This window comes from Struthio camelus, chromosome 4 (genome assembly GCF_040807025.1).
Source record: "Struthio camelus isolate bStrCam1 chromosome 4, bStrCam1.hap1, whole genome shotgun sequence".
Classification (NCBI taxonomy): domain Eukaryota; kingdom Metazoa; phylum Chordata; class Aves; order Struthioniformes; family Struthionidae; genus Struthio; species Struthio camelus.
The window spans coordinates 78,079,348-78,100,491 of NC_090945.1; the positions used below are offsets into that span (position 1 = coordinate 78,079,348).

At 42.7% G+C, this 21,144-nt stretch overlaps 1 protein-coding gene across 8 annotated transcripts in view; it reads right to left on the reverse strand.

Annotated features, from left to right (window-relative positions):
- NSD2 (nuclear receptor binding SET domain protein 2) overlaps window positions 1–21,144 on the reverse strand; it is a 103,940-nt gene that overhangs the window by 68,666 nt on the left and 14,130 nt on the right. For 2 of the 8 annotated variants that reach the window (XM_068943559.1, XM_068943565.1), the window contains exon 1: window positions 9,074–9,272. The exons of 1 other annotated variant lie outside the window; for it this stretch is intronic. The gene's annotated coding sequence lies outside the window, so the exon portion shown is untranslated. Of the gene's footprint in view, window positions 1–1,011; window positions 2,636–9,073; window positions 9,273–15,369; window positions 15,675–21,144 lie in introns of those variants that run through there. 5 more of the 8 variants (XM_068943563.1, XM_068943561.1, XM_068943560.1 and 2 more) reach the window with 4 other exon arrangements.

The following is a 21,144-nucleotide window of genomic DNA, read 5'->3' on the forward strand; positions in this document are numbered from 1 at the left end:
AATGGATAAGGTTTCAGAACTTATAACTGTATATTTTCATCAACTAAAATAAATATTTACTGCCTTTTGCTGAAGCATGACACTAGCTCACAGTAGTGAACTGCAGATGGCAAGCAAAGAGTTTCTTTGCTCTAGAGGTTATTTGCTATTGCAGAAAGCAAGCTCACAAAACCGATCAGCTTAATTTTGTTCCTCCTCAGGAATTTTTTTTGCAACCAACCCTTGCTGTTGAGGATAAGGCTAGAAGATTCTATAGCAGGACTCCTCCCCCTTAACTTATTTTCTTCAAAATCAGAAAAAAATTTTTTTTTTGTCACTGCTGAAGAAATTAATTTTGTCAGTTTCACTCCTGTTGCTGAAGGTGGGTGGTAAAGGGAGACAGATTTGAGTAAATTCAGACTATTGTCAAGTGTTGTACTTCTGGCTGAAGAGAGATTACAGATAACTGTGGTAGGACCACAAAGCAAACAGAAGAGAATTGCTGTCTCCTCTGCAAATAAGCAGAAGGGAACGTTAATACCTAAAACGGTAGAAATTGCATTGGATTTAACACCAGTACTTAATAACCGCTGTAAGGTGGACCTCAACAGTTGCTTGGCAAATGGCTAGGCGAGAGAAGGAAAAAATAAATAAATAAAGGCAAAAAAGCCCAAGAGCTGCATTTCACATCCATACTTGAGACCTTCTGCCTGTGAGGGTTCCCAGTGGTTCTGCTTAAGAGAAGGCCCCTCTCTAGCAAAACAGGACTGGACAGTACAGCCAGAATGCTCGTTCAGGCTACGTATTTACTCAGCAACTGAATGATGTCTCTCTTCCTCACAAGGCCAGTTTTTTCTCTTTATATGCTTCTAGCTTCAGCTTATCTTGGGAATGAAGAACCAAATATAACCTCAAATAACTCAGCCCTTTGGTCCAGAGCTCCCTCCTCATTTATATTTTGCAACCGTCCCAAACTACTTTAATTTCCCATCCCTTCTTTAACACTACTACTTTTCCTTTTCGGCTTCCTACCTCTACTCCTTGCACCACATCTTCAGGACCTGGATCCTCTGGTTCTAAGGAATACTCACTGCAGCAGATTAATGCACTAAAAATCTGTTTGCTTCCTCTTCACTGTGGCCAATGATTTGGCCCTTACTCCCATATGTAGTGATGACAGCATGGCAACTGCCTGAAGCGTCAGTGCGAGTATCATGAAAATTCTGATCGTACAAATTCTGGGAAGGGAAGATCAAATCTGGGATGATATCACAAAATAAGTTATCAAGATAAGTAATGAAACAATCACAACATTAACAAAACATTAATCTGCTATACTTCTAAGCAAAGGAACAATGTTGCCCAGCTCAGACTACTTAGCAACTGATTTAATAAAGAGGGTACGACCATTCTATCTGGACCTTTTGGAACTCTGTAATCATAATCGACCACTGCATTAAAACCTGTTCACCTATGCAAATGGATTTAGATGCCAGAAACACTCTGTGCACTGCAATCCCGAAAAAGCAGTGTTGTGACACCAGTGATATACGAGGCCTTGTCAATAGCGTGAAAGCTTAGCTTTATGTATATACAGTACAGTAATGAAATCTTTAGCATAGAGCAGTATTTGGCTATGTTGTCTGCTGTTTAAGAAAATACCAATAAATTGGACTGATAAAGCACTTTACTGCAGACAGGTAACACTTAAAAATGTAACTTTTTAAAAAATCCAGTACATTAAAATACATATTCCATAACATGAATAAACAAACTGGAAGATAAAGGAACTGAGGAGGCTCAGACATAGTTAATCCCGACTCAACTGCACTACAGAATTTTGCTGATATACTTACGTCCACCATCAAGAACCGTATCTGTTTGCATCGGATCAACATAACTACAACGTAATCCGGGCCAAATTATGCTAATTTTGATGGTTTTTAAACATAAACTGTAACTACATGCACTCAATTATGCTGATTATTTTATCAACGTGTTACCTGAAATATAAACTAATGCACGCAACTGACAGACACACGCCAGGAACACTCAAACATGGCCTGAGTTCACAAGAGACTTGGAACGGTAGACACTCTCCAAATACTTGCTAACAAATGGCCTTTTTGGTAAGGACAGTAGTTTGAAGTACAAAGTATCTCCCTCCGCTGGGGATTTAACATGCTTTGGCCAAAATGCATTACCATCATTTACATAGCTCTTGATTCCCTTTCCATTTCTTTCACTATGTTTACACCACGACTCTCCCCAGAATAGAGATTAGTATGACTGTTAGAGGTCTGGAATTTGTGGCAAGTTTTATGATCTTTCATAAAGTGGATATTTTGTAGCATACCTGCTTAACTGGGGGGCAAAAGAATAAAACATGTTCCAGCCCCAAAGCCCAATTCTTTTGGCCTTCTTCCCCACTTTCCAAAACCTCTATACTGAGGGGACTGCAATGGGGACGGTGGGCTTTTTTTTTTTTTTTTTTTTTGCCATTTTTGCTGTCTTCTCTGTCAGCACCGATTAGTTATGTCGATTGGTTCACTACACTATCCAATTTAGTTCTTTGGACAGATTTTGACATAGCTACTTCTTATGGGAAAACGTAAGAAATTCTGAATGTATGAAATAAGCCTCATCATTCAATTGTACTTGCTATCACTACTTCCACAGTTTCTGAAGAGCCAGCTCTCACTACCGCTTTGGAGCCAGGCATTCTGTTGCTGAATACATATTGTGTACACATTTCCTACTACACATTTTAAACCTAATGCTTTTAATTTCATTGATTATATACCTTGGTTTTGTACTATTGCTGAATTTCAGTCACGTTCCAGATTTAATCACAGCACTTGTTCCCAGTTTATTCAGGAATGCTACTACAAAACAGCTTCTAATAGTCTATATTTTGTGTCTATAGAAAAATCACAACATCAATTTCTTTCTGAAGCATCTGATTGAAAGTACTTGGCAACTGCTCCATATAGTAAAATAATCCATATTCATATCTTTCATCCTACACTGCTCTCCAAGGTTCATACTTTGGCTTAAATCCCTTTGGCTTTATTTTAAGTGTAGAATCTGGGCATTCTTTACTACAGAGATAACTCCCCAATTTAGATATTTCTGAGTGCCAGTGCAGTCAGGTTCTCTGCTCCAGTGGCACCCTATCAAGGCTGGCAAGTTCCACAGCTCGTTCATCTGACAGACAATCTTACAAACCTCAGCTCCACAGATTAATCCATGCCACAGCAGGAACATTTACATGTAAAAACATTCGATCTGTTATCAATTTTGTAATAAATGAAACGGGTCACAAATACTACTATAAGAGGCTGCTTTATTGCATCTCTTTCGTACCCTTTCTTCTATACTATGTGATCAGGAGCTTTTCAAAATATTTCAAATGGATTTTAGATCACTTTTTTTTTTTTTTTTAATAAAAATCTTGCCTGACCTCAACCTTCTTTCTTGAAAATATTTTTGTCACAACAACTTTCCTCTTCTACTCCTCGGTATATTTATTACCTAACAAGGCAGAATTATGAGAAGAGGACAACATTCATTCCCTATTTTGTTTTTGACAGTGACAAAGAAGACATGGAATTCTGACCGTAACCCTTAAGGCCAAATATGTTTAAAGGTAATTATTATTCTAAAATGCAAGTTTCTCAGTTTTTTGTGTGCATTTCAACACAGATATGAGGTGTCAGTATCTTAACACTTTGATACAGGGTACAAACCAGAACAGATTTCACAAAGACAAAGTTAAATGGCTAGTCTTTGTCAAACCTACAGAACAGAGACCACCTCACACTTCCCCAAAGATTTTGCTGACCTGACAGATACTGACACTATCTTTCACAGACAGCACAAGGAAAAACTTTAAAGCTTCTATTTCAAGTTAAGAATTCCTTCAAAGAAAGCTGAATAGGCTCTAAAAAAATACGTATTTTTTACGTAAGTCAAGTAAGTATATGTAACTCTGGCTGCAGAAGGCTACAGCTACAAGGAAAGTAGCACAGCATGCTATAGTTTTTCAGTTACTTGCCACATACGTACCTGCATCCTTCTCCCAAACATGGATGAACAGAAAATAGTTCCAATTTGTGCTGCGAAGCTAAATATTAAAGTTCGAATCAAGATCAAACTGCCATCTTGAACTAGGTTAAAAACAGGACAAGTCAAAAGGATGGGGACAAAACTAGAAACTGAACCATCACCTGTTGAGTAACCCCTGCAACTTCACATATACTTTAAAGCACTTACATATTTTATTAGTTTCAAAATATGCCAAATACCTACATAACCTACATCAATGGTGCCCGAAGGTAAAGTAATTTTGCCCAGCAGAAGAATACTCTGAAATATGCATTGGCTAGCGCTTTACTTTTCCATATTTAGTCAATTTAATTTCATTGCTATGAAACATTCAGAAAGATTTTCAAACACCTACTTTCCACGTGCAGCTCATCACACCACTGTGCTGTCAGAACAATTTCCACACAGCGGCATTATTTTTAGCATTAAGCAAACAGGATAGTAGAAACCTTACTTTTGGCTCAATCATGATTAACAGGTGTTTGTTTGTAGTACACAAAACACATGTTAAAAGATCTAACATATGAAATAGCTTTATAAGCTTCAAATAATGAAGCAGCTTTTCATAGGTACCAAAGACTCAATAGTTTACGTGGCACTAAAGTACAGAGTCACTCGTGAGCAGAGCAATGCGTACTGGACCACACGTTAACCTATCACTGCTAGACACAGGGCATTACAGTATATGATCTGTTCTCCAGAAATCTTGGGTATTTTTGTAGTTTGCTACTTATCAGAAGGGCAGCAGAATGGAGTATGACACTTGCTCTTTACTCAGTTTGTAACTGTATTGCACTTATCCCAAGTTTCTCCTATGGTAACACATGTTTAAAAACTTCCCCTTGTGCTGATGCAAGAAAACATGAAGTAACTATGCTGGACACCAACAACTTAATAAAAGTGTTAAAAATAGTACTGCATACATCACTTGTATAACTTCTGTCAACATAAACTGAAAGTGGAAAATAAGCACATTTGTATAGTTGTCTTATTACTTGCAATGGCCACAAGTGATAGAAGTTCATAAAGGAGCTAACTTGAAGTGGCAGCAAAAGGTGGAGTTAGGTAGCTCATCTTTTTTCCTTCAAAAGCACTCTCAGAACCCAAGCCTTCCAAGTAACCATTTATTTTACAAAATACCTAAATGACCCATCTGACTGGCTATGTGAACTGACAAACTGTAGGGCGACTATAGCACGTTAACAAGGCTCACCTTCCCCCAACCCTCTTTCACTCAAATCCTCCACAGTTATGCACCAAAGAAAATCTGGACTCGTGCCTCAAGCTCTGATGGGAAATTATTTCTTCTCTCCACCCTGTCACCTGATCACTTATCCTGGTCGCCATATTTCATCTCTGCCTTCTCATTTATGTTACCAAGCTGCCAGTACATCCTCAGCGAAGACGCGTCTCAAAGCTACGTCCTAGCTGGGAAATGATGCTTCATAGAAACGTGGACTTACTTATCCACTTTGATCCACTTCAGAATTTCCATTCTTCCCTCGTGCAAAGGCTAGATACCAGAATTACAGCAGGTCTATCATAAGATTATTTAGTCAACCGTAATGTTATTTCATTCGTCTTTGAAGAAAAATGACGGAAGAACTCAAATAGGATAGCCACAAACCTAATACAAAAATAGGCAGTCATCATCTACTGCATTATTATGAGTTCCATCAGACATTTTTCATTGATATTTGTTGACTGAATGTTAGGATATCTGTTGTTTTCAGCAATACCACTCAGGAGTAGCTTCCCATAGTGCGCTGCTCTTGCGGAGAGCTGAAATTTTTGTTTTCTGAAAAAGCAAGGTGCTTTACCTTGTTCTACAGAGGAGATGCTTGAAATTGTCATGCATGCAGTAATCTTCTACGTTTAAAACATTACAAGATCTCTTTGTAGTTATGTAAGCATCTCAAAGGAGGAGTGACCAGTGGTGACCTAAACGCTGCATTACTTGCGTATGTATCCTCCCCTCATCATAAACTATGTCCTTGATTCAGTAATCTGACCAGAGCAGGTGAACCTTTATATATGCATGGAGTTCCAGTGCAGTCAATAGTCTTTGATCAACCACAGGAATTCACATGCATTTATCAGTCCGTAGAAATAAGGCCTCGCTTTGGAAACATACTGACACCAGTAGAACAAAAAGCAGGCTCAGAGCAAAAGTGAGAGGTGAAAGGGCCACAAACAATAGGACACTGAAAAACAATCCCTCCTTTCCATGCCTATGCTATTTTGCGAGCGCGTTATTTCAAACGCACGCTCAGATATGTATCATATATTTATACAAAAATTATCTCTCTCCATATGCAGCAATAATTTCAGCAGCCAAATATTAGAAAGCAACCTCCCCAACAATCATTTTTGCTTCCAATCTAAATAAAAAGTTAAATTTTGTGTCATAATAACCAGTATCTTACAAGCAGACTGTAATTTAAAGGCAACATTCTCTTCTGAAGCCCGTTGTCATTTTGCAGATAAAGCATGTAGTTCTAGAGCTATTAAAACACAACGTTTTCTTAAGAAAATGTTATTCTTAAGAGTTATTTTTTGGATTCATATTGAACTAAAAGGAGTTGCAAAATATATTCTACATTTAATTTCAAATGCAGAAATTACTTTAACTCCACGCCCTTAACGTAAAATGGCCTAGTTTTCTTCTGATATCCTCAAACAATATTTGATAAATTAGAAGGTTTGATGGTACTTTTAATAATAGAATTTTTCTGAGCATACATGATAGTGAATATTTCTATAACCTTCACAGCAACTAGCAATATCGCATCCAGGAATATCCAGAGATCTTATATCTAAATACTGTGAAAAATTACCATATTTTCTGATGGCTGCAAACTAGATCAAAACCCCAGTACCTGTTTTAATAAATAAGATACAGATACTTACTTTAAAAAAAAAAAAATCCAAAAATGCATATACTATAAGCAGTGAGCCCTGAGTAGTACTGCAAAACAGTGGTTTTATTCGATGATTACATCCAACAGTCAAGTAATTCCGCACTGTGAAACTGAGGAGTTTATTAAGGTTGATATACTGCATTTCCTGAGTAAAATTCCCACAGCAAAATAAGTAAATAATAGCTTTAAACAATAAGTTGACAGAGATTCTACTCACATACGAAGATTCTGGTGAAGAACCAATTTATTCTTTCAGCCACACATTCCACGTTTAAGGAATTTTAGTAAGCATGTATGTTCACACAAACCACCAGCAAGGAGACTTTGCAAAATCTATTACAAACTTCACTGCCATCCTACAGCGTTTACATTTACCTTCCTTAGATGTCTGAAAGGACTTGAAAGGCAAACTATGTTCCTTTTGCTAATAGAAACCTCGTTTAGCTTACTCAGCACAGGCAGAATTAGCTCCTAAATTTAAAAAACATTACATACCAATTTTAATGCAAATGCCAATAAGGAAACTATTCACACACACAAAAAAAACATGGGCAGTGACTGATACCAGCCTCCTGCCTCTTTAATGGCTGTTAGCAAGAGGCCCATTTTCTCTGAAATCTGTTTAAAGTGTTTACCATCTCTACACTTCTAGTATTTACTCCTCCTTTCAGCCGACACATTTCAAAAAAAACAAACCCCCCCCCCAAAAAAAATCAAAATCAAAAAAGCAAGTATAAATACATTCAAGAAGTGTGGCAAATTCCCTTCTCCACCCCCAGAGCGGTAAAGCCACAGCGGATGAGCTGTAACTATGGCCTTGGGAATACAAGTTCCCCAGGCTCTTTTACCACACAAATATCAATTCAAGTTACAAGAGCCCTATCCTCCTCTACTTTAATGAAGATTTGAGCCTCGGAGCCCGTGAGCCCTCGCAGGAATGTTTTCTTTCCGTTTTTCTAGCAAGGCTCTCCTCCCATACAGGTCCAGGGTGGACTGCAGAAGGGTGTAAGGGGAAGGATCATCACACCAGTGTTTAGTGGAGGAATAAATCAAACATGGCTTCCCCCTCCATACATTTCCAGAGTTACATTCGCTCCCGCTGCCGCTCGATCCCGGTCCTACCCGCAGGGAAGGGGCAGGGGCGGCCCCCGCCGCCCCCCACCCGCGCCGCCCCGGGGGGCCCCTACACCCACCCCACCCTCGACGAGGCCGTTTAAATCCTCGGGGAGGGTGGTTTTTTTTTTTCCTTCCTGCCCCCTTCTTTTTTTATTTTTATTTTTTTGGCCCCCTCCTTTTCTGTCCGATTTGCACTGATTGATTACCTTCCCCCTCCCCGCTTTTTTTTTTTTTTTAATCCCCCTCCCCAGGGGGGAGCGGTGGGCACCGCTCCCTTACTGCCCCTTTATGCCTCCCCCGACCTCCCGCAGCGGCGAGGAGGAGGAGGGCAGGGGGAGGCGGGGGGGAAGGATGAAGCTGCAACAGCCGGGACTCCGGCTCGGCATCGCTCCTTTCCGCTCCTCCGCCACCCAAGAGCCAGGCCCAGCCGGCGGCAGAAATCCTGCGGCAGCCTTTTGGGGGGGGGGTAGGGGACACGGGGTGGGGGGGGGTCTCGGCGAGGCCCAGGTAGCGAAGGGGAGGGGGGAACCAACCAACCAAACAAAAAAAAAAAAAAAACCCGCCTCCTCTCGGGAAGGGGGAAACGGGAGCGGGCGGCCCGGGCAGGGAGGGCGATGGAGGCGGCGGGCAGCCGAGCACCGGCGGTGGACGGGGGGGGGGGGGAAGCCGCGGGATTTGGGGTGGGCTGGGGGGGGGGGGAGCGGATGCCCGGCGGCGGGACCCCGGCCCCCACGCTGCCGAGTAGGGCCCGGGGAGGGGAGGGGGGGGGGCTCCGCAGGGCCCGGGCGGCAGCATCCCCGCGGGCGAGGGAGCCTCGCCGCCGCCACTCCCGCCTCCGGCCCGGGGCCTGCGGGAACGTGCCCCGGGTGCCTCCTCCCTTCCCGCGGGAGGGGAGGGGAGGAGAAGCGGGAGGGGGGGGGGACGCAGCCGTGCTCTCCCGGCCTACTGACCTGTGCCCTAACGCATCCTTTCCCCCCCCACCCCGGGGGCCGGGCGGAGACGGAGGCGGTAGCTCGGTGGCGGGGAGCGGCGGCGGTGGTCGGCGGGAGCCGAGGCGACACGGCAACAGCAACGGCGGCGGCAACGGCGGCGGCGGCTCCGGCGATCCTGCGCGGCGGCCCCGCCCCCTCCTCCGGCCAGAACCAGCGCGAAAAATCCGCGCCGCTGATTGGACGCCGCCGCTGCGCTGCCCCTGGAGCGGCTGTTTCAAATCCCCCCGCACGGAGACGCCCGCACGCGCGGCCTCAGCGGCCCGGCGGCCGCAGGCGGCGGCCGGGAGCGGCGCCAGCCGCGCTGCCTCGCGCGGGCAGCGGGCAGCGGGGCCCGGCGCGCGCGGAGCCGAGCGGGGAGGCGGCGGCCTGACAGGGCCGCCGGCAGGGAGGGGAGGCCGCGGGGTGAGGTGGGGCCGAAGGCGGGAGCTGCCCTCTCCCCTTCCCCCCAACACCGGTCCCGTTGCGGGGGCCCCGCTCGCCGCCGCGTCGTCGTCCCCGGGCGGAGCGACGCGGGGGTCGCGGCGGGCTCCGGGCCGCCGGCTCGAGGCGCCGCCCGGCCCCGGCACCCGCACGCCTGCGTCCTTTAAAAACCCTGATTTACGCCGAAGGTTCTGGCTGCCGCTGCAGCCGCGCGGGGTTTCGAGGCTGTCGTGCGCTCGCAGGACCCCCGGCCTGCCCGGCTGCCCCCCCCCCCCGCCCCCCGGATGGGGGGGGCCTCGCTTGTTTATCTAGTTGTTCTTATTATTACTTGCCTCGAAATGCTAAGTACACGTGCTTGCGGCTCGCCAGCTGAAAGCACAGCTTATTTTTTTAGGGCCGAATTGTTAAAATAAGCCGTCGCGTTACACCGAGAACGAGCGCTTCGATGACCTGTGGCGTGGGGTCGCGTACGGCAGGCAGCGGCCAACGTTTCCGAGCTCTTGGCGCTTTTGAACAGCGATTTTTTTTTTTTTTCTTTTTTTCACAGCACGGAGGACCTGCAGTTTCCACGTTAATGCCAGGAATTGAGCTCCTGAAAGCGGTGGGCGCTGGGGCGTACGGTAGGGAAAGGCCCGGCGATGGGCCTACGGCAGCCACGCCGAAGGTGACGGAGCCGGAGGACGTGCCGCCATCGGGCTTTCTGGGTAATGGTGAAGCTCTACCATCTGTTACAGCAGGGCTCGGGTTATTGTTAGGTAATCCTAAACTTCTGCACGTTAAGGCTTGGGGGTGTTTTTACATATGTGTCTAAGGGTAGGCGCATCTTTCGGAGAACGGCACTGGACAATTAAACAGTTTGCACTTAAGTGCTGATTACTCAGTAGTGAAAAATGTAATCCTGAGCTGGTTGAAACTTTAATCTCAAAGTGGCTAAAGGAAATCTGTCTGTAGTAATGAAAATTCCTTAATAATTTGTTGTATAGCTTTTCTGTAAAAAAATACACTATCTTTAAGGTATTAGACACACATGAGGATTTACTCTCAGAAGGTGCTTTGTTTACCCGTTTCTTTAATGCTGTAAAAGCTGACCATTACATTAAAAATGGCTACGTGTCCTGACAATTTTATATTTTTCAAGTTTTTCTAACGTTCAGCAATATGTATTTTCAGAGAAAAAAATGTTTTCTAGCTGAAAATAATTACAGGCAGAGTAACAACAAAAACTTAGCAGTTAAGTGCAAATGTGTGACTCCGCTGTGTTGTTTTCTATGTCATAGTATATATAGATGTGCTTTTCTTCCATAGTTGAACAATAACACGAACATATAAAAGCACCAAGCGTGACACGTTTGCAGAGGTGCATGCTGTTTCCCACAGAAATATACTTAAGAAACCAGACTAGTTATCAGTAACTGGTATGCTACAAATGCATTATCTACTCGCTCTTGGGAACAAATTCTGTGCTCAAGCATAATAATATAAATCCATCTCCATCTGCAGTTTTTAAAAAAGAGAGAGTCAAATTTTTATTCTGTACTTGATTACTAATGCATAAGATCCTCCAGATAATGCAGTTCTTACGTTTGTCTTCCCTGTCAGTTGTTTAAGATCTAAGTGGAAGGATTTTGCTATCGTGGTCAAGGTAACAACAAATCTTCCTTACTCTTTTCTGTTCGTATCGATCATTGGCCTTGTCTATGCTACTTAGATTTGCAACCACGTAATTGCATCCTGATAGACCCACCGTGTAAATGTGCAGCAAAACTTATGCTGGAAGGGTAACACCTTTAACTGGAACAGTGCCAGTTTATACTGTCGTAGACATTGGTTAACATTTCTAGAATGCAATAACCTATTTAAATAGAAACTGTACACGCAGCTTTTTATATCAAAACCAATTACGTCTATTTTCTTGAGCGCAGACTCCATTTCTTCTACTGCAACACACAGAGGTTGATTCTTCACAAGATAGTTATTTTACACTTTTGAAAACTGAGTTCAGAGAACTTTTAACTTACGTTGCACAGGTGTAAGTGGCTGCACATGCAGTGGAAAATGAGGTTGTGCCGACAGTCAAATAAGATGCACATTGCATTATTTTTGAGGGATGGCTTTGCAATAACTGAAGTAAACATCCCATAATCTAATAGTTACAAACTCCTGTAATTTCCAGATTGAAGCTCTTGGAGGTTTATTCTTATGGTTTTGAATTGGCCAATAGATTTTAACCATTTGATGTTTTTCAGATGGAAGAACAGATCACTGAAGCCAAATGATGTATAACTAGCGCAGATGATAGCATTCACTTATTAATGACTACTGTATCAAGTGGTTTCCAAGATTTTATTGCTCTTTCAACTTCTATGGACATACTGTATTAACAGATAGACTCAAGATCAATACCCCTCTGTTCACTTCAATATAGGAATTTAAATAAATGTAGTAATTGCATATTGTTCTGGAAACACTTAAATATTTTAGAGATTATCAATTAGTTACTAGGCCAAAAGATAACTTACAACCTAAACACTTTTCCAACATGATTTACGCTATTTATTCAGTAATAATGGTTGTTAAGTGTTCCTGGCCTTAGGCATGCATTAGGATATGCTGAAATTCTGAAGTTCAAAGAAGATTTATTTGTTGTTACCATAGGGAAACAGTGAAAGAGTGCTTGAAAGGCCAAGGCCTGCGTTGCAGTTGGTACCGCTTCACTGCTGTAGGCAGTGCTCAGAACAAATTGCGTGTGCATGGCACTATTCCATACAGCAGCGCAAAAACTTCTCCCCTGAGAGTTTGGTCAGCTCGGTTGACAAGGGGTAGGGGCAAATTTTGGGGTATCTCTTGCTGCTAGAGATAATGGAGAGCAGCAGTCCCCGTGCTTAAGCTTAAAACTGCAACGGCGGCAGATCCTTAGGCCTTTTTGCTGGCAAATGCCATTCGTAATGCAGGTACAGTTAGAAAGCACGTTTAATTGTAGATCTTTGTGGCAGAAGTTTCATGTTTTGATTACATTTTTCTCCTGTACAGATCCTAGGCATTTTGAATTCCTTTCTTGTGTCCTTTATTTTTTGTTTCAGGATCTGATAGAATAATCTGTTCAGTAAACATATTCCTGAATGCAGATCATCTTGGTGGCAATGGCAATGTAATTATAACTACTGGTAGAGTAAATTGAAGTTATGTGAGTGCAACTGATGAGTTAATCGGATCATTCCAAATTTCAGAGTAAAGCCTATCCATAGTATTTATTGTACTATAGGTGTTTAATGAGATAAAGGGCTTACTAGGCCAGGCAAAATCCACAAATGTAGATTTTTTTTTTTTCTTGTTTCACTGACCTACAGTTTCTCTGCTGCTAAGGCTAAAGACATTGAGTTTTACTTCAAAACGTGAATTCTCTGGGAAAGTTAATACTAGCTTTTGTCCTGGTCTGTTGTAGCAGTGACACAGAAATACCTCCCCAATGTTGTCACTTATATCAGTTACCGTTACCATGCTCCTCCTTTCACCCTGTCAGCTGGCAACCCATCCCCTGAGCGCTGACTTCAGCCAGCAGCCCATGTTTTTCCTTTCTATAGGGAATTGCAGGGAGTAGTGGCAGTTTCCAGCCTGCCTGAACCCTGCCTGGACCTACGTTAGGTAGAGCTAGACAGAGGCCCTGATCCTCCAGTGTGTTCTGTCCATGTGCCATCATGACTGCTAAGAAAAATCCACCTTGGCATGTATGCATTTATATCTTTGGCTATGCAACCTATTGCATTCTGCTTATTAAGGGGAAAGCAAGTTGCTCATACAGAATTAAGACAGGAGTATTAAATCAGTATTTCAGTATACTTTATATTAAATGTTGCACATTCATCCTCAAAGGGCAGGACTAAATGAATTTTTGAGACATCTTAACTGAGAGCTATACGGAGAGCCTTATAATGGGAGACATCTTAACTGAGACTACAGCCTATAGCTTAAGTACTATTCTGAACAAAAAATGATACCCTTGGTGAAAATACAAAGGCAAATGTGAATCTTTTTCATGCTGATTTATGCACCGGTCCGTTTAGCGGATAATTTTCAGTGAGGAAAATAATGGAGTAAATGCCACTTTTCTCCCAAATACCTATTTCTGCTTGCATCATTTCTGCTGATCAGAAGGAAGGGAGCAAAGGGAGGAGGAGTGCTGAAGACAGGAGGGAGTGGGATACATCTTCAGGGGAAGGCAGAGGCCAGGAGAAAGAGGAAAAGTGAGGAGAATATCCCTGCTGTTTTCTAGTGTTGGGATGATGAAAAACAGCTGTACACCAAGGCTAAGTAGCTAACATGCTCCAGCCTGGTATAAAGTAACTCTGGTGCACTGATAAAGTTATCTATAGAAGCTATATGTCTCTAATTGTCTTCAACATCAGTATGACTTAATTTAAAAGTTACTGACATATCGAATAAAATAAATCTAAACTGCATAGAAATACACAGCTTGAGGATCCAAAACACATTAACTCTTCCCTCTATTGACAGCATAATATATTACTGTGTTTATAAACGTAACCTAAAAAGTACAAAGACAAAAATGCATTAATAATCGGAATTAGTCGTTATCAGTATACAGCAAAATTACAGTTTTTTGGGGTATGTTTGATATGAGCTTCTAGCTCTTAGATTGTTAAAATTTAACTGCAAATTTTGAGGAGCTATCATGTATTTTTGAGGTTGATTTGACTGCATTCTAAGTTACTGGTATTTATGCTCAATCTTCAGATAACCATTGTCCAGCAATAAGTACAGTTCAGTAAATTTTACATCAAAATAAGTCTTGAAGATGTTTTTTTTCCTCAATTTTGGCAGAGAAGAGGCCATTGATATATCCACTGTATGCCAGTGCCAAAGAATAAAGTTTGTTAAGGGTTGAATAGGCCAGATAGATAATGCTACTTCTGTTTTCAGCAGACTCTAAGGCAATGTTTTATTTTGCACATATATTAATCTTTGCTGCCTCAATGCAAAATGGTGAGGGTAACTATGTCGGTCCGAAAGGTTAATTTCATTCTTCTTTCAGCCACGCCATTATTCTGTTAACAGTAATTGCTCTTTTTTGAATGATTAATTTGATCATATGAACTGTTTCTAATTATGCTGGTGGCTGGCAATTTCCTGTACTGAGAAACTGTAGCTGTGATCATATCCCATTTACTCAGTATATACGCCTTGAGAAGAATGCACATTGACAGACATTTTGAGAAGTATCCACTAATTTTCAGCACTGTTTGGGGACTTTAAGATTTGTTTTGCAGCGGGGCTGAGTACATGCAAATCCACTTGATGCACGAGGGCTGAGACAACTGGATGTGAGGCACAGGATGAGCAGTTTGCAAATGCAGGCCTTACTGCTAAATCGTCACCTAGGCTCTTTTTGTTTATTCTTTTTCTGTGAAAACTGAAATGAGTAGGATGTGTTTCTTGCACATTTCACCATGTTCTTACACCATTCCCGAACCTGAAATGTTAGCTCCTGTAAGCTATATTTGTTCGCCTCGGTTATTGTTAATGAGCCAGAGCTTACACTTTGCAAATCTATGCAGGCATACAAGGAGACACCTTTGCCTGGGGAGCAGACCCCTGGCCCAGAGGGCAGGGCGGCTGCTGAGCTGCCTGCAGGAGCTTCCTTGCTGTTTGCCGCAACCAGCTCTACCCTAAAAGCCAGAGCGGTCCCGCCGTGGTGGCTCTGGCTCCAGCACTGAATCTGCATCCAGTCTGTGCACGCCACAAAAGCGTCACACTCTCTCAGCTGCGTTTACTCAGCAGCTGAACTCAGCTGTGATTCACATGAAGGACGTACTCACCAGAGAAAAGGTGATGGGCCTGCTTGGTCCATAGGAGGCAGCCGACATGAAGATTCACCCGCTTTAGGTTGTCCTGCCCTGAGGCTGGGCTCGGGCGTAGTACCGTTGTGCTAATAATAGCATCATTCCCACGGACACAAGCCATCGTGTGTCGGTCCCAGGGCTTTTAGTACTCTCCTTTTGGAACTGCTACAGCAACTCGGCATGCTGCATTTGCTGAAGGGCTGAGGTTACGGGCATCTCTTCTGGGTTTGAGCCGCTTTTGGTATGTGTGCCATGTTTATTAGGATGGGCCGCTTGTTGTCCTTCAAAAATAATGAGACTGTTATCCATGCTGTAACAAAGAGGACAATCTCACCTTTCCATCTCTCTCCCTCCGCGTGTTCTTCATTTCTCCTACCTTTTCTCTGACTCTCAACCGTTTCCTTTTCCATCAGCTTTTCTCATCATTCTGGCACATTTCCGTTTCTGACCATGCCGTTTCTCATTGCAAGGAGACTTCACCTGCTCTGTCTTTGCTCTCCACCACCCTCACTCTCTCAATTGCTATAGTGCCTTCTGGTACCGCTCCCAACTGTTGGTTCTTCAACACAGGAATAAATTGTTTACACAGGTCCAAAGAAGGAGATAGGCACTTAACAGTAGCACTCACGGAGAATTCAGAAGCTTAAGTCTAACCTGTGAATCTAAGCCTGAACTTTGTTTTCACCTTGAAAGTTCTTTTAGAGGTTAGAAGAGGCACTTTTGCATTTGCCTAAAAGTACCTGTGTAAAAGTACTGTGTAAAATCCAGGCCTGCTCTAGTCCACTCTAGACTTGCAGGAAGGAATAGCTGCATGGCCTTTGATGTGCTCCCCAATTTGCCTGCCACCCGTCCCCAAGGGTTTTTTGCAGGCAGCCTGCAGGCAGCCTGTTGGCCTGCTAAGGACTTGTGCCTTACGACATATGAAAGCACTTCATCAGACTGTCACTGGCTAGTTAAAATTGGACTTGCGATTCCTTCCCCCCCCCCCCCCCCCACCTCTCCAGCCATATTATCCCCCTCTCTAATTGCTGTTGCCACCTCTGTGGCAGGGACACATGATCTGGTTGTGACTCAGCTGGGGAACGGCTGCAGTTTTCAGCCCGGCATGCAAAGGTAAAGCAACTCCACGAATGGATTGCAGGTTCCTGCTTCGCAGACAGTCCCAGGGGCTGTGGTGCCAACCGCTTCTGCCAGCCAGTGATAATCCACTGCCGTGCGTCTGGCAGGGTCTTCATCTGCCTGATGCCATCCTAAAAGTGTAGTAAATTATGAGGCATGCTCTCATAATTTACAGCTTTGCTGCCCCTACAAGCAACAAATAACGATTCTGAAGGACACTCTGGGAGTGCTTTTTGCAATGTAATATAAACATACTGACTATGCCTCCAGAGAGATCTGTGGATATGCCCACGCTGGGACAGTTGCTAGGGCTGGGCTTAGCTGGTTTAAGAAGGTACACGTTAAAAGCCATCAGTTTAGTGGGGAACACTTAGCTGTGACTAAACATTTGAACAATTACGGTCTTGGAACAGAATTCCACTTTGACAGTAGTCAATATTAATTTAAAAATGCGCTGTGGCTTGTAACAATTAATTTCCAGGCCAGTGTAAATGATCGGTTATCCTATTCTTCCATTTCCCTTTCATGGCATTGTAGGCAAATTAATTGTATGTTAAGTCTTCACATCATTTTAAACATTTGATTTATGACACAGCTATACTTGTACTTTAAAAATTCTCAAGGGCAGGGACTTAGCAGTCCTCCGTGTTCGTATGGCACCAGTAGAATAGCTCTCAATGTGGTGGTGGCCTGTAAGCAATAATGAAATATAAATGTTAAATAATGGTGTCTTCTGAAGGGAGGAACCCTGCATTTCCCTGTTTTCATGAGCATGCACCAGGTGTACAAGCATTCTGGAATTCATAAGATGAATCCCTCTTGAACGATAAGTATCGCCTCTCAGCCTGGTTCCTCGGGAGAAACTCTTGTCTTGTCCAGAGTTTTTGGATTTATGCAGGCCCTATGGAGTTCAGTGGTGGGTTTATTTGGCAGGTGGGCCTTACCAACCTGCCAGCAAGGGACTATTTGACCTGTTTAGGTTGGTACAGCTTGTAAATAAAGAGTCTGTCACGGAAAAGAGATTCTCTTGTGCTTCGGACTATTTATATCTCTTATAACTGTGGTTGTTAAAGCTGATGAAGAAACAGAAGGTCTGGGATGTGAGACAAAGCCCTGAGGGAGTCTTATGTGTTGTGTTTGGATTGCTGTGTTAACATCCTAAAATAAACACAGCATGCCAGGAAATGGGGAATACTTTTATTGTAATTATTATTAACTCATAGACCTAAATTATTGGTTATTGAATGGAGTATGGCTGAGCTGGAGAATGCAGGGGACAATGAAATAACCTCTTAATTTAACACTAGCAGCTATTGACAATCAATGGGAACCAGGCATTTCAGCAGCTCTGTTTCCCTCCTATTTTCTTTATCTTTTTTGGTATTGTTCTCAAGTTTCATAATCACTAATATTAACATTTTACAGCTCAGGTTGATAATGAACACACAGAAATAGGTTTTTTTTTTTTTTGTGATCATAATAAAATTGTGCTTGGTAGAGTCTCCATCAATGGAAATATTTTAATCAGGCAGGAATATTGTACTGAAAAGTATGTTCTACTTCAAATAAAAATTCCCTTCAGAAAAGTCTTTTGGCCTGTCTGGTGCAGGTCTGACTAGCAGGTCCTCTCTAGCTCTAAAATATGTACATTTGTATAGGTATATCTGAAGCAGTAAAAAGAATTTTAACGTAAAAAGCATGTTATTCTCCCATTCAGAAGCCAATTTGGACTAGTTGAGCAGGAGCAGTAATTTTTTGGATGGGTTTCCTTCTGCTTGAATTGATCTACTCAGACACCCAAATGCCACCGCAGATGAAATGACTGTGGGTTGAGCATCTGCCAAAGTTGAGATTTTGAGTCTATATTCCTTGGTCATTCATTTGAAAGTCAATTTTGCAATATTTCTCCCTTCCGGGCTGAAAGGGCCCCGTAAACATTCTTTGATCTTAGGTTAGACTGATCATTGAGCGTTGACTTGAGCATTCTAGCGATTTTCTAAAATGCTAACAGTCACCAGTTTATAGAAAATCAACCAAATTTACAATTACAAACATATTGGCTGCAAAACTACTTCACCCAAGAATTGCTACTGTACCACAGGAGAAGTTGATCCTGGGCACAGACAAGTAGGGTATCACCACTGAGGTGCGCTGAGGGAAGCAAGACTTCCAAATTCTCCTGAGTCACCATAACTTCACCAGCGGAAGCCACTCAGAAGACATGCCAAAACAGGCAGTGCCCTTTCTTGTTTGGGTCCAGCTCTTTTCCAAACGGGCATCCCTTTTATGAGCCGCATCCCCTGGCTCCCAGCCCTGCTATGAAGCGGGACTGGCAAACTGCTTTGCACCTGTTCTGCAGGGATTAGCCACCAACAGCAGCCCATGCCCCAAATTTCCTCCGCAGATGCTAGCACGCTTCAGCAAATGAGTCAGAACCATTTGACTTTGAGCTTTTTATAGTTGCTGTTGAATGTGATGATAACAGTCACCATAATAAAGTCTAGTCCTAATCTCTCATGCTTAATGGTTTGTTGTTGGTTGAAGAAGTACCATCTTCCTCTTCAGTCGCATCCCTATTTGCTCTATCAGCATAGCAAAACACTGTTAAGCTTTTACGATCATCTGTCATCTTGCTGGAAAGGGAGTGCTGTCTGGTGGATAAGATGCCAAGCCGAGTTCAGAATTGACTCCGCTAATGAATTCATATTGGGAAATCTAGGACTATATTGCTTCCTCTGCTGTTTTGATTTTCCTAATGATAAATGCATTCATCTGAGAATTCAATAAACAACTCATGCTGAAATTCAAGCGTGCCAGGATTTTTTTGCAGAACTGGGCTTTACATTAAGTTCTCTAGGCCAAAGAATCAACTGCTGTCTGTATCGTATTCATATATGTTGTTATGTACCGCATGCAATTATGGTGATAATTAATTATAAAAGTAATATGCACTGTTTTTTCTCCTTTATCCAGTGCTAACAGGTCTTAATATTGTCCTAGTAGAAAACACTGTCATATAAAAATTTCTTTTATTACGCTTGAAAACCATGTCCTTATAGCTAAAGGGAACAAACGTCGTAAATTTGATCCCCCCCCTTTTCTTTTTTTCCTCTTTCCTTTCTACAAATACATAAAAAGAATCAGGCACTTCCTGCTATGCCTTAGGCACAAATTTAGTTCCTGGTATATCCACTCTAACGTATTCAGGAAGGAAGGAAAAATCTCTTTGAGGCTGTTGTGTTTTCACATTGGCTGCAGTAGCTGTAGCTCAGATTGTCCATAAGGGACAAGTGCTGGAGGAATTGTGCAATGTTTGATCTTTGGGAGGAATAATGAACAAGCCCATTCATAGGTGAGAATAATATACTTGGACTAGCATTGTGCAATACACTGGAGCAGGCAATGTTCCCACTAAGAGAAGACTACCATCTGTTAGAATTAGACAAAGTATTCATACCAGCTGCAAAATGCATTGAATAAAAAGAATTATTTCTAAAATAAACCCGTTAATTTTCCAGATAGGATAAAGTAAGATTGATGAGCAAAGGTGGAATTTGTGAAAGAGGAGGCTGCTAAGTGCTCTAGAGAAGAAGGATTCGGAAGAGAAGGATAAGATAAAGATTTGCCCAAAACAGGACTAGGAAACGGCTAAGTGGGAACTGTGAGCGGAGCATGTGGGAGGGAAGGAGGCAAGCATTCATTTCACCGAACTGAAAGACAAGAAAAAAGGTTGGGGGGACGGATTTCAGATTTCTGTTTCTCAGTCTGCTTAAAATTAAACGATCCATCAGTTTTTATTCTGTAAGGTAGAAGAGCTGTGTTCATTAGGCTTTTAATGCTGACTCATCAACTGTTTGTCTTCTCGTTGTCAATAGTTCATATCTATGCTTGCTTTCAGTTGCTCTCTTTATCGCTCCAAAAAAAACCCACTAGATAACAAACCCAACCTGTTTCACCTGTCAGTCCAACAGGAGTTCTACTTCATTTCAGACTTAATTACTTTGCTTTAAAGATATCAGTTATTATTTCTATGAAGCACATTGTTTTGGCTTCTCGTTCTAACTTTCCCCTCCTAGCAGCCAGGGACATGTCCAACCTGCCTTCCCACCATAGGTAAACCTTCTCCAGATCCCTGTGACAAGCTGATGTTAGGACAGAATAGCACAGAATAGGTTATAGTGCTGTGTGGGAGGAGCTGCCTGCTAAAGCAGCTTTTCAGCCTTTTGGAGAGTGTATCGGGAATCAGGATCTGACCCTGTTTTGCCATAAATTCATTGTTTCACTAAACACCTCCTGCAACTCTTAGTAAACAGACTGGTCCATAGTTTAACGTACTAAGATGCTCTTCTTGTTGTTGTAAAAATGTATAGAGCCAAGAGATATTTCTGAGCGAGAGCGGATTTGTGAAAATATCCGCATAACGTTTTCCCACTTGCTCTCAGCCCTGTTGTTGGATTTGCTGGCTGAGACAATGTTTGGAGTAGAGTCACATGATCAATCTGCATTTTCTTGCAGTATTCCTGAGCTGTTGCACCACTCTTTTTCATGCTAGGTATTCTGTTGATCTTTAAATCTAAGCTCCTTCCGTCAAGGGTAATAAATAGAAATTATACAGCGTTTAGGATTTCAGTC